General features: G+C 34.2%; 1 protein-coding gene across 22 annotated transcripts in view; it reads left to right on the forward strand.

Annotated features, from left to right (window-relative positions):
• KHDRBS2 (KH RNA binding domain containing, signal transduction associated 2) overlaps positions 1 to 12,176 on the forward strand; it is a 589,140-nt gene that overhangs the window by 282,288 nt on the left and 294,676 nt on the right. The gene's annotated exons all lie outside the window — the stretch shown is intronic.

The following is a 12,176-nucleotide window of genomic DNA, read 5'->3' on the forward strand; positions in this document are numbered from 1 at the left end:
TCATAATACAGAAATACAAAGGGTTATAAGAAACTGCTGTAATTATATGCCAACAAATTAGATAAGAAATGGATAATGTTTTCCTAGAAACATGCAATCTTCCAAGACTGAATAATGAAGAAATAAAAAAAAAAAATTGGGTAGGCCAATTTCTAATAAGGAGATTGAATCAGTAATCAAAAACTCCAATTCAGATAGTTGCACTGGTGAATTCTACCCAACAGTCAAAGATGAAAACTTATCCTTCTCAAAATCTTCCAAAATTTCAAGAGTAAAGAATGCCTCAAAACCCATTTTATGAGGCCAGCATTACTTTGATACAAAAACTAGACAAGAGCACAGCAAAAAAAAAAAAAAGAAAAGAAAATTACACGCCAATATCCATGAGGAACATAGTTATGAAAATCCTCAACAAAATATTAGCAAACCAAGTTCGGCAATACATTAAAAGGAACATACATTAAATTATCAAATGGGATTGATTCTAGGGATGCATAGATAGTTTGACATCTGTAAATCAATCAGCATAATACACCACATTAGCAAAAAAAAAAAAATAGGATAAAAATCATATGACAATCTCAATAGATTCAGAAAGAGCATTTGACAAAATCCAACATCCATTTAGATAAACAACAACAAATTCTTAACAATGTATATAGGTTGATTAAGCCTCTACCTTCAGCTCAGGTCATGTTCCTGGAGTCCCAGGATCCAGCCCCAAATCAAGCTCCCCATCAGCACTCTCTTGCTCTCACTCTCTCTTTCTCTCAACTAAATAAATAGATAATCTTTAAAAAGAATAACATCAAACAATAACAACAACAAAGCGGGTATACAGGCAAAGTACTTAACCATAGTATAGTCCATATATGACAAACCCACAGCTAACATCATACTCAATGGTAAAAAACTGAAAGTTTTTCCTCTAAGATCAGGAACAAGACAAGGATATACACTCTTGCCGCTTTTATTCAACACAGTATTGGAAGCCATAGCCATGGGAATAAAACAAGAAAGTGAAATAAAAGTCATCCAAACAGAAAGAAAAGGTAAAACTGTCACTATTTGCAAATGACATGGTACTTATATAGAATGCCATAAAGTCATCACCAAAAAAGATGTTAGAACTAATAAATTCAATAAAGTTGTAGGATACAAAATCAACATACAGAAATCTACAGCAGTTCTATACACTAATTAACAAACTCAGAAAGAGGTATTAAGAAACCAATCCCATTGACAGTTGCATTATAAAGAATAAATACCTAGGAATAAATTTAACCAAAGAAGTGAAAGACCTATACTGAAAACTATAAGACACAGATGAAATAAATTGAAAACACAATAAATAGAAAGATTTTCTGTGCTCACAGATTTATTGTTAAAATGTCCATACTACTCTAAAGCAATCAACTAATTCAATGCAATCCCTGTCAAAATTCCAATTGCAATTTTCAGAGAAGAAGAAAGAATTCTAAAATTTGTATGGGACCACAGAAGATCCTGATACCCAAAGCAATCTTGAGAAAGAAGAACAAAGCTAGAGGTATCACACACTCTCTGATACTACAAAAGGTATCATACTCCCTATACTATAAAGCTATAGTAATCAAAACAGTATGGTATTGGCATAAAAACATATAGATCAGTGCAATAGAATTGAGAGCCCTGAAGAAAACCCACAAATATATGGAAAATTAATTTTCAAAAAAGGAGTCAAGAACATCCGATGGTGAAAGGACCATCTCTTCAACAAATGGTGCTGGGAAAACTGGACAGTCACATGCAAAAGAATGAGACTAGGCCACTGTCTTATACTATATGCAAAAATTAACTCAAAACAGATTAAAGACTTGCATGTAAGACCTGCATACCTAAAATTCCTAGAAGAAAAGATAGGTGATAAGGTTTTTTACATCAGTCTAAGCAATGTTTGCAGATTTGGCTCTAAAGGCAAGGCAAAGAGATGCAAAAGTAAATGAATGGCACTACTTCAAACTAAAAACTTATGGACAGAAAAGGAAGCCATCATCAAAAAAAAAAAAAAAAAAAAAAAAAGGTAACCAGGATGCCTGGAAGGCTCAGTGGTTGGGCATCTGCCTTTGGCTCAAGGCATGATCCCAGAGTGCCAGGATCGAGTCCCACATCAGGCTCCCTGCATGGAGCCTGCTTCTCCCTCTGCCTATGTCTCTGCCTCTCTCTCTCTGTGTCTCTCATGAATAAATAAATAAAATCTTTTTAAAAAATAAAGGCAACCTACTACATATTTGCAAATCATACATCTGATAAGGAACTAATCTCCAAAGTATAAAAGGAACACAAGGAACACATATATCTAACAACAACAACTTCAAAAACCCAAACAACCTTGTTTAAAAGTGGACAGAAGATTTGAATAGACATTTTTTTCCAAAGAAGACATTCTGATGGCCTGCAGGTACATTAAAAGATGTCCAACAACACTAATTCCTAGGAAAATTGAAATCAAAACCATAATGAGGTATAACTTCACCTTGTTAAAATGACTATTTTCAAACAGACAAGAAATAACAAGTGTTGGAGAGAATGTGGAGAACAAGGAACTCTTATACACTGTTAGTGGGAATGTAAATTGGTGTAGCCCCTATGGAAAACAGTATAGAGGTTTCTCAAAATACTAAAAATAGATCTACTATGTGATCCAGTTATTCCACTTCTGAATGTTTATCTAAAGAATATGAAAATACTAATTTGAAAAGATATATGAAATATATGAATCCCTATGTCTATTTCAGCATTATTTACAATAGCCAAGGCATGGAAACAACCTAAGTATTCACCTGTAGATGAGTAGATAAAGAGAATGTGTTATAATACTATTCAGCCATAACAAAGAATAAAATCTTGCCTATTGCAACAATGTGGATGGACCTATAGGGTGTTATTTTAAGTGAAATAGGTCAGAAGAAGAAAGACAAATGCCAATTTTTTTTTTTTTTTTTTTGTGATTTCACTCATATGTGAAATCTAGAAAACAAAACAGGATTACTGAGATCTTCCACAATCAGTTTAATGAGTTTTCTTTATATTCAGCATATGGAAGAAAGCATCTAAAGTAACTTTATAGGTGCCAGAGATTGTAAGTTTGAACTCTATATATCATGTAACACTTTGAAGATGAGTATTTTGTTTTGTAAGAAATCAGAAATTGTGTATTTAAAATACAATAAAATAAAAAATAAAATAAAATATTCCACAAAAGAAAAAACATAGTGTTCCATGAACATGCACACCTGTAAAGACTAGATATACAGTTGTTTCTGTATGGTTTATACAGATGTTGTCAAGGTAATAATGCACAAGTACTAGTGAAGGCCTAGCCTTAATGGCAGAAATATTAAGATAAACCTATTTGGGAATTCAGAGCATTCACATAAGTGATAAATGTGTCAGTAACGATTCTTATGTGCCATTAATAGCCAATTATGAGTGTAATATTCATTTTACTATGTTTTTCAATAGAAAAATTAAAATGCTAATAGCTTATTTCTATTTTCTTTGTATACCTTTTACCCAAGATTTTTCTGTAGAGAAGAGACATGCCATTTGTTTAGAATCTATAACCTGCGAAGCATTCTGGTGGGTAGCTTATTGACATTACCTTTTGTTATCCTCATAAAAAGCCTAAGGACATAGAATGCTTATTATACAGATGAGGAGGTTGAAGCTGAGCAAGATTGTGTAGCTAGATAAATAGCATGAGTAGCCTGACATAGTGAAGTCTACGTGACTTTGAACCTCTGGTTTTCTCACAGCAGTGCATCGTTTTCCACATTAGACAATAAAAGAATGGAATATCTAAGATTGGATGTCCAGTTAGACATCTCTATTTAATTACAAAGCTGTTGATAAGTAACAAACTATATTTGAATAAAACATAGAAAATATCACCTTTGCATAGCTCCATTTGGTTTTTACCATCGGATGTTTTGGCTTTCTAATTCTGTATGTGTGTATGTATATAAGTGTATATAATAATAACTTATGGTATTTCTATTTATAGAACCAATCAGTTATTGTCAATATGAAATAATTCTGAAAACTCATTCCTTTTCAGGGCAAACTTCTTTTGAGATCCTTGAAAACCTGTTTACTCTGAGATTGATGCCACTTTGCAGATTTCTTCTTTCACTTTTGTTTCTTCACTTTCTTCTGAAGTTTACAGTTTTAGAGTTTGCCTGCTATAATATGGAACTTTTAGTTACCCTATATTACAAGAATGATAGAATCTTAGAATTTTAGGAAATTTTGTGTTGTTTCAACCCCATGTTTGATCCAGGAGTCCACATTCTCCAACCAATATTTATCTTTGTTAAGGTCAAATAAATTTTGAGCATACAGTTCTTTATAATAATTTTACCCAATCTTATTGGTCCTATTACCCCAGGCAGGTTGAAGGAGATAGCAAACACCACCTGGTATTAGCACTCTTTTAAAAGTGAAAGAGGGCCTCCTACAAATAGAATGTGGATAACTACATTACTTAAGCCCATAAATAGACCAGCGACAGGTAGGATGAGGTTTCAGCTAGAATTAGTCCTCATGCAAGGTACAGACATCATCTTATCTCAAACACATTTTTTAAAATTTATTTTTATTTAATTTCCAATTAGTTAATATATAGTATAATGTTGCTTTCAGGTGCATAGTTTCTTGATTCAACACTAACATACAACACCTGGTTCTCATCACAAGTGCCCTCCTTAATCCCCATCACCTAACCCATCCCCCCCATTCACCTTCCTCTGACACCCATCAGTTTGTTTTCTATAGTTAAGAGTCTGTTTCTTGGTTTTCTTCTCTCTTTTTTACACCGTGATCATTTGTTTTTTTTTTTTTTTAATTTCACATATGAATGAAATCATATGGTATTTGTCTTTGATGGACTTATTTCTTCTTTCATTAACTGATCTCATTTTACTTTGAGCAAGCTGCAATGGGAAATATATTGATTCCTATTGACGGTATTCAAACTAGATATCCAGGGAACTTGGAAGAATCCCTACTCTTCTAAGAAATATATCTTCTATCTTATCTCTAGTCTTTGTTTTTGTCCCTTTCTCTGTTGCACCCAGTCTCTCCACATACTGTATGTCAGGATGCATATACAGGTGACCTTTGTATAATGTGGCAGTAGGGGCGTCAGCCCCACCCCATGTAGTTGAAATTTTGTATATACCTTTTTAACTCCCTGAAAACTTAATTACGTATTAGCACTCTTCTCCAAGATGAGTTACATTTTATCTTTTCTTCTCTTCCCTTCTTAGTATTAATTTATTTTTCATTTGAGAAGGTTGAGAAGCTTTAGAAAGACATGTTACGAGCAAGAATAGATAGCAGAATCAGAGTGAGATTCTTATTTCCCTTAGCATAATGTTCACTATATCCCATCCATGTCATTACAAATGGCAAGATTTCATTCCTTTCTGAGTAATATTTTATTATATATATATATATATATATACATATATATATATATAATAGCTACATATCTATACCATTTCTTCTGCATCCATTAATCGGTCGGTAGACACTTCCATAATTTGACTGTTTTTAATGCTGCTGTAAACATTGGGGTGCATGTATCCCTTCAAATTAGTATTTTTTTATTCTTTGGGTAAGTACCTGGTAGTGCAGTTGTTGGATGATAGGATAGTTCTATTTTTAACTTTTTGAGGAACCTCCATACTGCCAAACACATTTTTAAACATGAAACATACCTACTGTGTAAGAAATAAAGACCATGTGTAAGAAGTATTCTTTACTTGAAGAAGTATATTGAATTATTAGAATTAACAATAAGCTAGTAATTGCACAAGTTTCTGATACAAAGAGAGTAACCCTTTGGAACTTAGATGCCCTGAACAAAATATGGCAACACACAGGTCATATGGATAAGAATGATAACATCAACATTAGATCCTATGAGCAAAGAATCAACTTTAAATTCTATGAGCAAAGGCAGTCTTTTTTCCAAAATATTTTCATGTAGATACCCTGCTGCCCTGGAATTAAGTCCAGCCCACTTTGTCACAGAAAACTTTTTCTGTGTTAAAGCTTTTATCTCCATGCCTGTATAGACACATTCATTTAATTGTAGATCTGGAAAGAATTTTTAGGCTCAGGGCAATTAATAGGTATCCAAGGCAATTTAAATTTTGGTGGCTAGAAGAGAATAACTTAAAATACTTCATTTTTTGTCAGGCCCTAAAGAATTTTCAGAGCCACAGAGCCCAAAAGAAGGTAGTTTGAAAATTCCTGGTGCAATCCAATTCTCATTTTACTAATGAGGATACTAAAAGTTAGCATGTCACATAGACATATGCTATATGCTTGTCACATAGACAACTCAGGCTTACTATCTCTCAGTAAGCATTTGCCAATATTATTTTTAGTGGCAACGAAGGCACAGTTTTCCCTTCTTATTCTTAGATACTCATTAATTCAATAATATCTTCATAAGTCTGTTCTACCTGGAGACCTCTTACTTTCACTTTCCTATTTTTATGGCATGGTTACGTGAGCTGCCCAAGGTCAGGCAGCAAAAGATGAATGGGTTAGACGCCTCCTCATCAGGAAAATTATCAAAATATGAAGGCCCAACTGCTAAAGATCTCTCATGTTGTATTGGAGAGGATGAAATAAGTCCCTTGCAGATGGTGATGGTTGAGTAGTTAGCATTTGGCTTCTTCATATTTGGAGTATCCTATATGCTTGTCACATAGACAACTCAGGGCTTACTATCTTTCAGTAAGCATTTGCCAATTTTTTTTTTAGTGGCAAAGAAAGCACAGTTTTCCCTTCTCATTCTTAGATACTCATTAATTCAATAGTATCTTCATAAATCTGTTCTACTTGGAGACCTCTTTCTTGCTTTCACTTTCCTATTTTTATGGCACAAATGCATTGTACCCTTAGGGAAAGTGCTTTGCCCTTATTTTAAACATAGGTAAAAAATGTATGACAGAGCTTTTATGGTAGGACTAGAAACATTAAAATAACATATTTTGAAATTATACGTTGCCAGACATTTGAAGGCATATTCTTTCATCTAACAGCAAGTTGATGCCTCCTTACATTATTATAATGTGGTCATTCTCACAGTTAGTAATAATGGTTAATAATGCAACATATTAAGGTATATTTAGAAAGTAGACTGAAAAAGAAAAAAAAGGACTGACACAGTAATGGATATATGATATTGGTTATTCTCAGGAATTAAAGCAAAATACTATTTGAAATGACCACTTTAGAGCTTCAGGGTCCTCTTGCCTGGGTAATGAGGTTATAAGGTTTAGCCAATATTCCATACACTGTGGACAGAGTGGTTTTATTTTTAGTTAGACCCTTATGGTTAAAGTGAAAAGTGATTCATTCAGATGAGATCCTATATATAAGCATGAGTGGAGGGTAGGAGTGTAATAATAAAATATTGTATATTTTTAAATATTTATATTATATAATTATAATAACAATGATCATATAGTTATACATACTTACAGAAACACATATATATAGAGAGAGGGTCCGACAGACAGACTAGGATCAGATTCTCATGGAAATCTTAAGAGAAGGTAAAAATAGTAATACAATGCCTCAGAAAGAACTGCATCCTGGGGGTCCCAGACACAGTGGGGTCTCTGAGAAGTATCTTCAATATTAAAATGATCCATCTCTCTGTGTGTCTGTTCACTTCTCAATTTCTTCCCAACTGCTTTCTTTACCTGCCACTCTCCTCGTCTTCCTGTATGTACATCACCATTTCTACTCAGTCTCGCCTTGTGAGTCCTTTGAACTTTGTTTTGCCATCAAAGCTTCACTCTAACTAGCTACTGGCCCTATAGATCTCTCCTTTGGACCATACCTCCCACTGCAGCCCTTTATTCTCCTTGTATAGATCTGTGATTACAGATTCAAGGCAAGCAGCTTGGAAAATTGGCTTAAATATAAGAACACTCAAATAAATGTAATTCTCTCCCTCAAATTTCATTGATATAGTGCTATCATAAGGTATTCATTTCTTCTCCTTCTTTCCTTCCTTCTTTACTTTCTTCCTTTGTTTTCTTTTCTTATCTTTCTTAAATTTCGATGGAAGCATTTATCTATTTATTTCTTGCAAACATAAGGAAAGAAATCCTACCCTAGTAATTCAAACATAGCACAATATTATAATAGTAACTTAATGCATATTGCTACATTCGTATGATTTAGGTGAACTGACTAAAAATTTTTAAATTTTAAAAGAAAATAGCACAAATCTTACTTTCCTTTAAAAATGTATTCCAATTAGAAATACATCATTTTTATAGATTTTAGTTCGTAACATTATCCATCCATTTAAAAAAATATGTATTGGGATATTTTTTTAAGATTTTGTTTATTTATTTGAGAGAGAACACAAGCAGGGGGAGCAGCAGAAGGAGCTGCAGAGGGAGAGGAAGAAGCTGGCTTCCCGCTGAGCAGGAAGCCAGATGCAGGGCTCTATGATCCCAGGATCCTAGGATTATGACCTGAACTGAAGGCAGGCACTTAACCTTCTGAGCCACCTAGGTGCCCCAGGAATTGTTTGATAAATTGCTCACAGAAATTCTTAATATTGCTAAAGTTAGCCTGATATTTAGAAATTAGAAATATATTGATGAATAATAAATGTCTGATGATGCTATTATTTGGGGAGATGTTTTCTTTAAATACAAGATAGGGAGAGGCAAGAAAAAAATGAAATGTCAGAACCAGTGTCTTGAACCAAGAACGCTAACCTTAATCCAGTGGTTTCATAAACTCTTAGGTCTCTCAAAATTCACCTTCCAATGTGCCTGGGTGGCTCAGTGGTTGGGCATTTGCTTTCGGCTCAGGGCGTGATCCGGGGGTTCCAGGATCAAGTCCCAGAGCAGGCTCCCTGCAGGGAGCTTGAGCTTGTCCCTCTGCCTCTCTCTACGTGTGTCTCTCATGAGTAAATAAATAAATTAAGAAAAAATTCACCTTCCAACAGATGATGCCAAGGTTAGAATGGTTATGGAGTATTCATGAAGCTAGGGACAATATTAAGAATTTAGAGGGGATAAAAGATAAATATGTGAGGTGATGGATATATTAATTAACTTGTTAGGGGATCCTTTCACAATGTATACATATCACAAAATAGACTAAATATCTTACAATTTTGTCAAGTATGCATCAATAAAGCTGAAAAAAATAGGTAAACTTTATGTTATTTATAAAACAATAAAAGGGGTGCCTGGGTGGCTCAGTTGGTTAGGCATCTGCCTTCGGCTCAGGTCATGATCCCAGGGTTCTGAGATGGAATCCCACATCAGGCTTCCTGCTGAGAGAGGGTCTGCTTCTCCCCCTCCCCCTGTGTTCTTAACCTCCCTCTCTCTCTCTCTCTCTCCCAAATAACTAAAATATTTTAAAAAGAATAAGACAAAAAGAGAAAATTGGACTGTCATATCATGTGACACTAATGGGCTTTGGCTTCTTAGGATAGTGTCACTTTTATTTCCTCCTGCCACATGGATCCCTGATCACCCTGAGATCACTTTAGAATCAGATGAAACCTCCAGGAACTTTGCCCAGAAAAATGCATAGGCACATTAATATTTTACACAAAAATCCACAGATTCACATTCCTGGACCCAAGATTAAGGGACTCATAGTAGAAACATGAAACTCTTAGTATGGGAAAAGGAAATATAAAAATCCATGACTAAAACTATATTAAAATGCTAAACTTATTCTATATTAGAAAATTAAATGATCTATACAGGAAAACACAGGTCATTTGGCCTCAAACTACCTGGAGATAGTTATAATAGAAAAGTGCTTTTCTTATAGTTGTCTTTTTAAATGAATAAATATTTTATCTTATAATGTGGTAATTTCATTACCAAACTGTAAATCACTACCTTTCTCATTTCCAAATTTTATTTTAAGCAGGATACAAATGTCATATCAATTATAGTGCATTAAAATATATTTCATCTGGAGATTTCTTCCCCCTAATATCAATCATAAGATTTTGCCTGATTGAGCAGGAATAGGATTCTGTATACATTGAATAAATATGAAGTTTTACTGTTTATTGCCAACTGACCCTAAACTTCTTATTTAAATAATGAAATCAGGAAATGTAGCTCATTATAAAAAATAGACCAAAGGGTGAAGAAACTGGACTATGGGTTATTTGTTACAGTTTAGATTAGTTTATTGTCATCACTCAAATTTCCACTTCTGATTGAAGTGAGTCTCTAAACATTATCCATCAAAATATCAGTAGTCCCATGGCTCTCTACTCAGCCCTACAGGAAAATGCCTTAATATTCTGTAATCTAGAAAAGCTTTGCCACAGTCCAGAATTTCCATATCTGTAAATTATACCTATTATTCATTTCTGATTTTAAAGGGAATAAAAATGTATAATATCGTAATGGAAGAAATGCTTCTTTATATCAGTGACCCAGGTGATCTTTTAAAAAATTTTTTTTTTTAGGATATCAGATTTTCCACTACCTTTCATCCAATTTGGATGCAAGGAAAATAGCAATCCTTTCTCGCTTTGTGCTCTCCATTTGCACACATTGGACCCTGGGTTATAGGGGAAAAAATAACTGCAGGAAATAATGTTAACCTGAAAACCAAACATCTCCCCAAATCCCACTGACTTTTATTATCTGAATTTTTAAATAATCAGAGATCAAGAAAGAGCAGAAGCCTAATGTCTTTCTCTCCTCCTCTCAGGCCTAGTTCTGGGCAATGCCTATAGCAGCCCGAATCTGAGCTCTTTTGCCTCTCTCTAAGACCTTTAAGCTTTCACACCCACAAGGGCTATGATTGATTTGGGGGGCAGATGTTTCAAGGCCCTGAATTGGCCACTGACACACGGCAAACCGTAAGTCCCCAAAGAGGTGTATGGAAGAACCCTGTGAGCCCTTGTCATTTTATTTCAGCATTTCTCCTTTATGTTTTCTATGTCAGTTCTAGGAAGTCAACATCAGACCCTTTTCCAAACACCAACAAAATTTAACTAACCTTTCTCTTCACCCATGTGCTTAAGATTCACAAATTCTCCAAAATATACATTGATATTCATGACTCACCCATATAATTCAATATACAGTGAAGCATTAAAATATCTAAATATTTCTAGGTATCCAGATGTTTATCCATGTGCAGAACAAAACGTACACCTATTTGACGAAAGATTTTTTTATCCTGTTGACAGATTCTATTTTTGCCTAAACACCTGTGTGGAAATCTGCTTAAGTGGTTTTCTTTTGAAGCACATTTCTGCCACCGCTGTTTGGCTCATTCGTCTGTTATTTATGTTATGACTCAAATGTCAAAATCACTTGAAACCTAGACTAAGGCAATGATTGTTTTTTTTATATAATTCAAAGTCTTAAAATCACATTGGCTAATTAAATTCCTCAGAAGGTATTTTTTTAAAAAAATTCAAAAACCCAATCACAACAAGTAATAATACACTGTTAATTTCAGGGAGGAAAAATAGTTTCTTTCAGAAATAGTCCATCTATTTTCAGAAATTGTAATTTGATTGATCAATTTGCTAGTGCAGTGTTAATATGCTAGACAGTGGAGGTGCTGCTTGCACACGTATCTCTCCACTTTTCTTCTCAAAACCCAACTCTCTGAAGTCAGAAATTAGAGCTGGATTATACTTTACAAGCCCATGCTGCCTGACATTACCACATACTCTGTCAACCTCAATAAACATTGATTGATGGAAGTAGCCTCTTACAGTGTGACACGGTTAAGAATGTTTAACTGAATTTTTACATTTGCCAGAAATTCTTCTACAAAAATATATGTATATGATATGTGTGGGTTTCTATAGAGCAACGTTATCCCTCCATAGCACCAGTTTTGATACAATGTACCTACCATAAAATGATGGACCTCTTAGACTCATTCTTGATTTTTTTCTATAAGTGAATCCGCGTATGGTAATAGGCTGCAGTGTAAGCAGGTCCAATACTTTGTGTTGCAGTATATTCAGAGGGAAGGAGTGCATTTGTGTATCTATAGTCTGTCTTTAGATAGCATTACATTTCATAAAGTCAACTCGAAAACAGAATTAAAACTGGCCATCCACAGGGCACAATATGAGATTCTTA

The sequence above is a fragment of the Canis aureus genome, chromosome 7, assembly GCF_053574225.1.
Source record: "Canis aureus isolate CA01 chromosome 7, VMU_Caureus_v.1.0, whole genome shotgun sequence".
Lineage (NCBI taxonomy): Eukaryota > Metazoa > Chordata > Mammalia > Carnivora > Canidae > Canis > Canis aureus.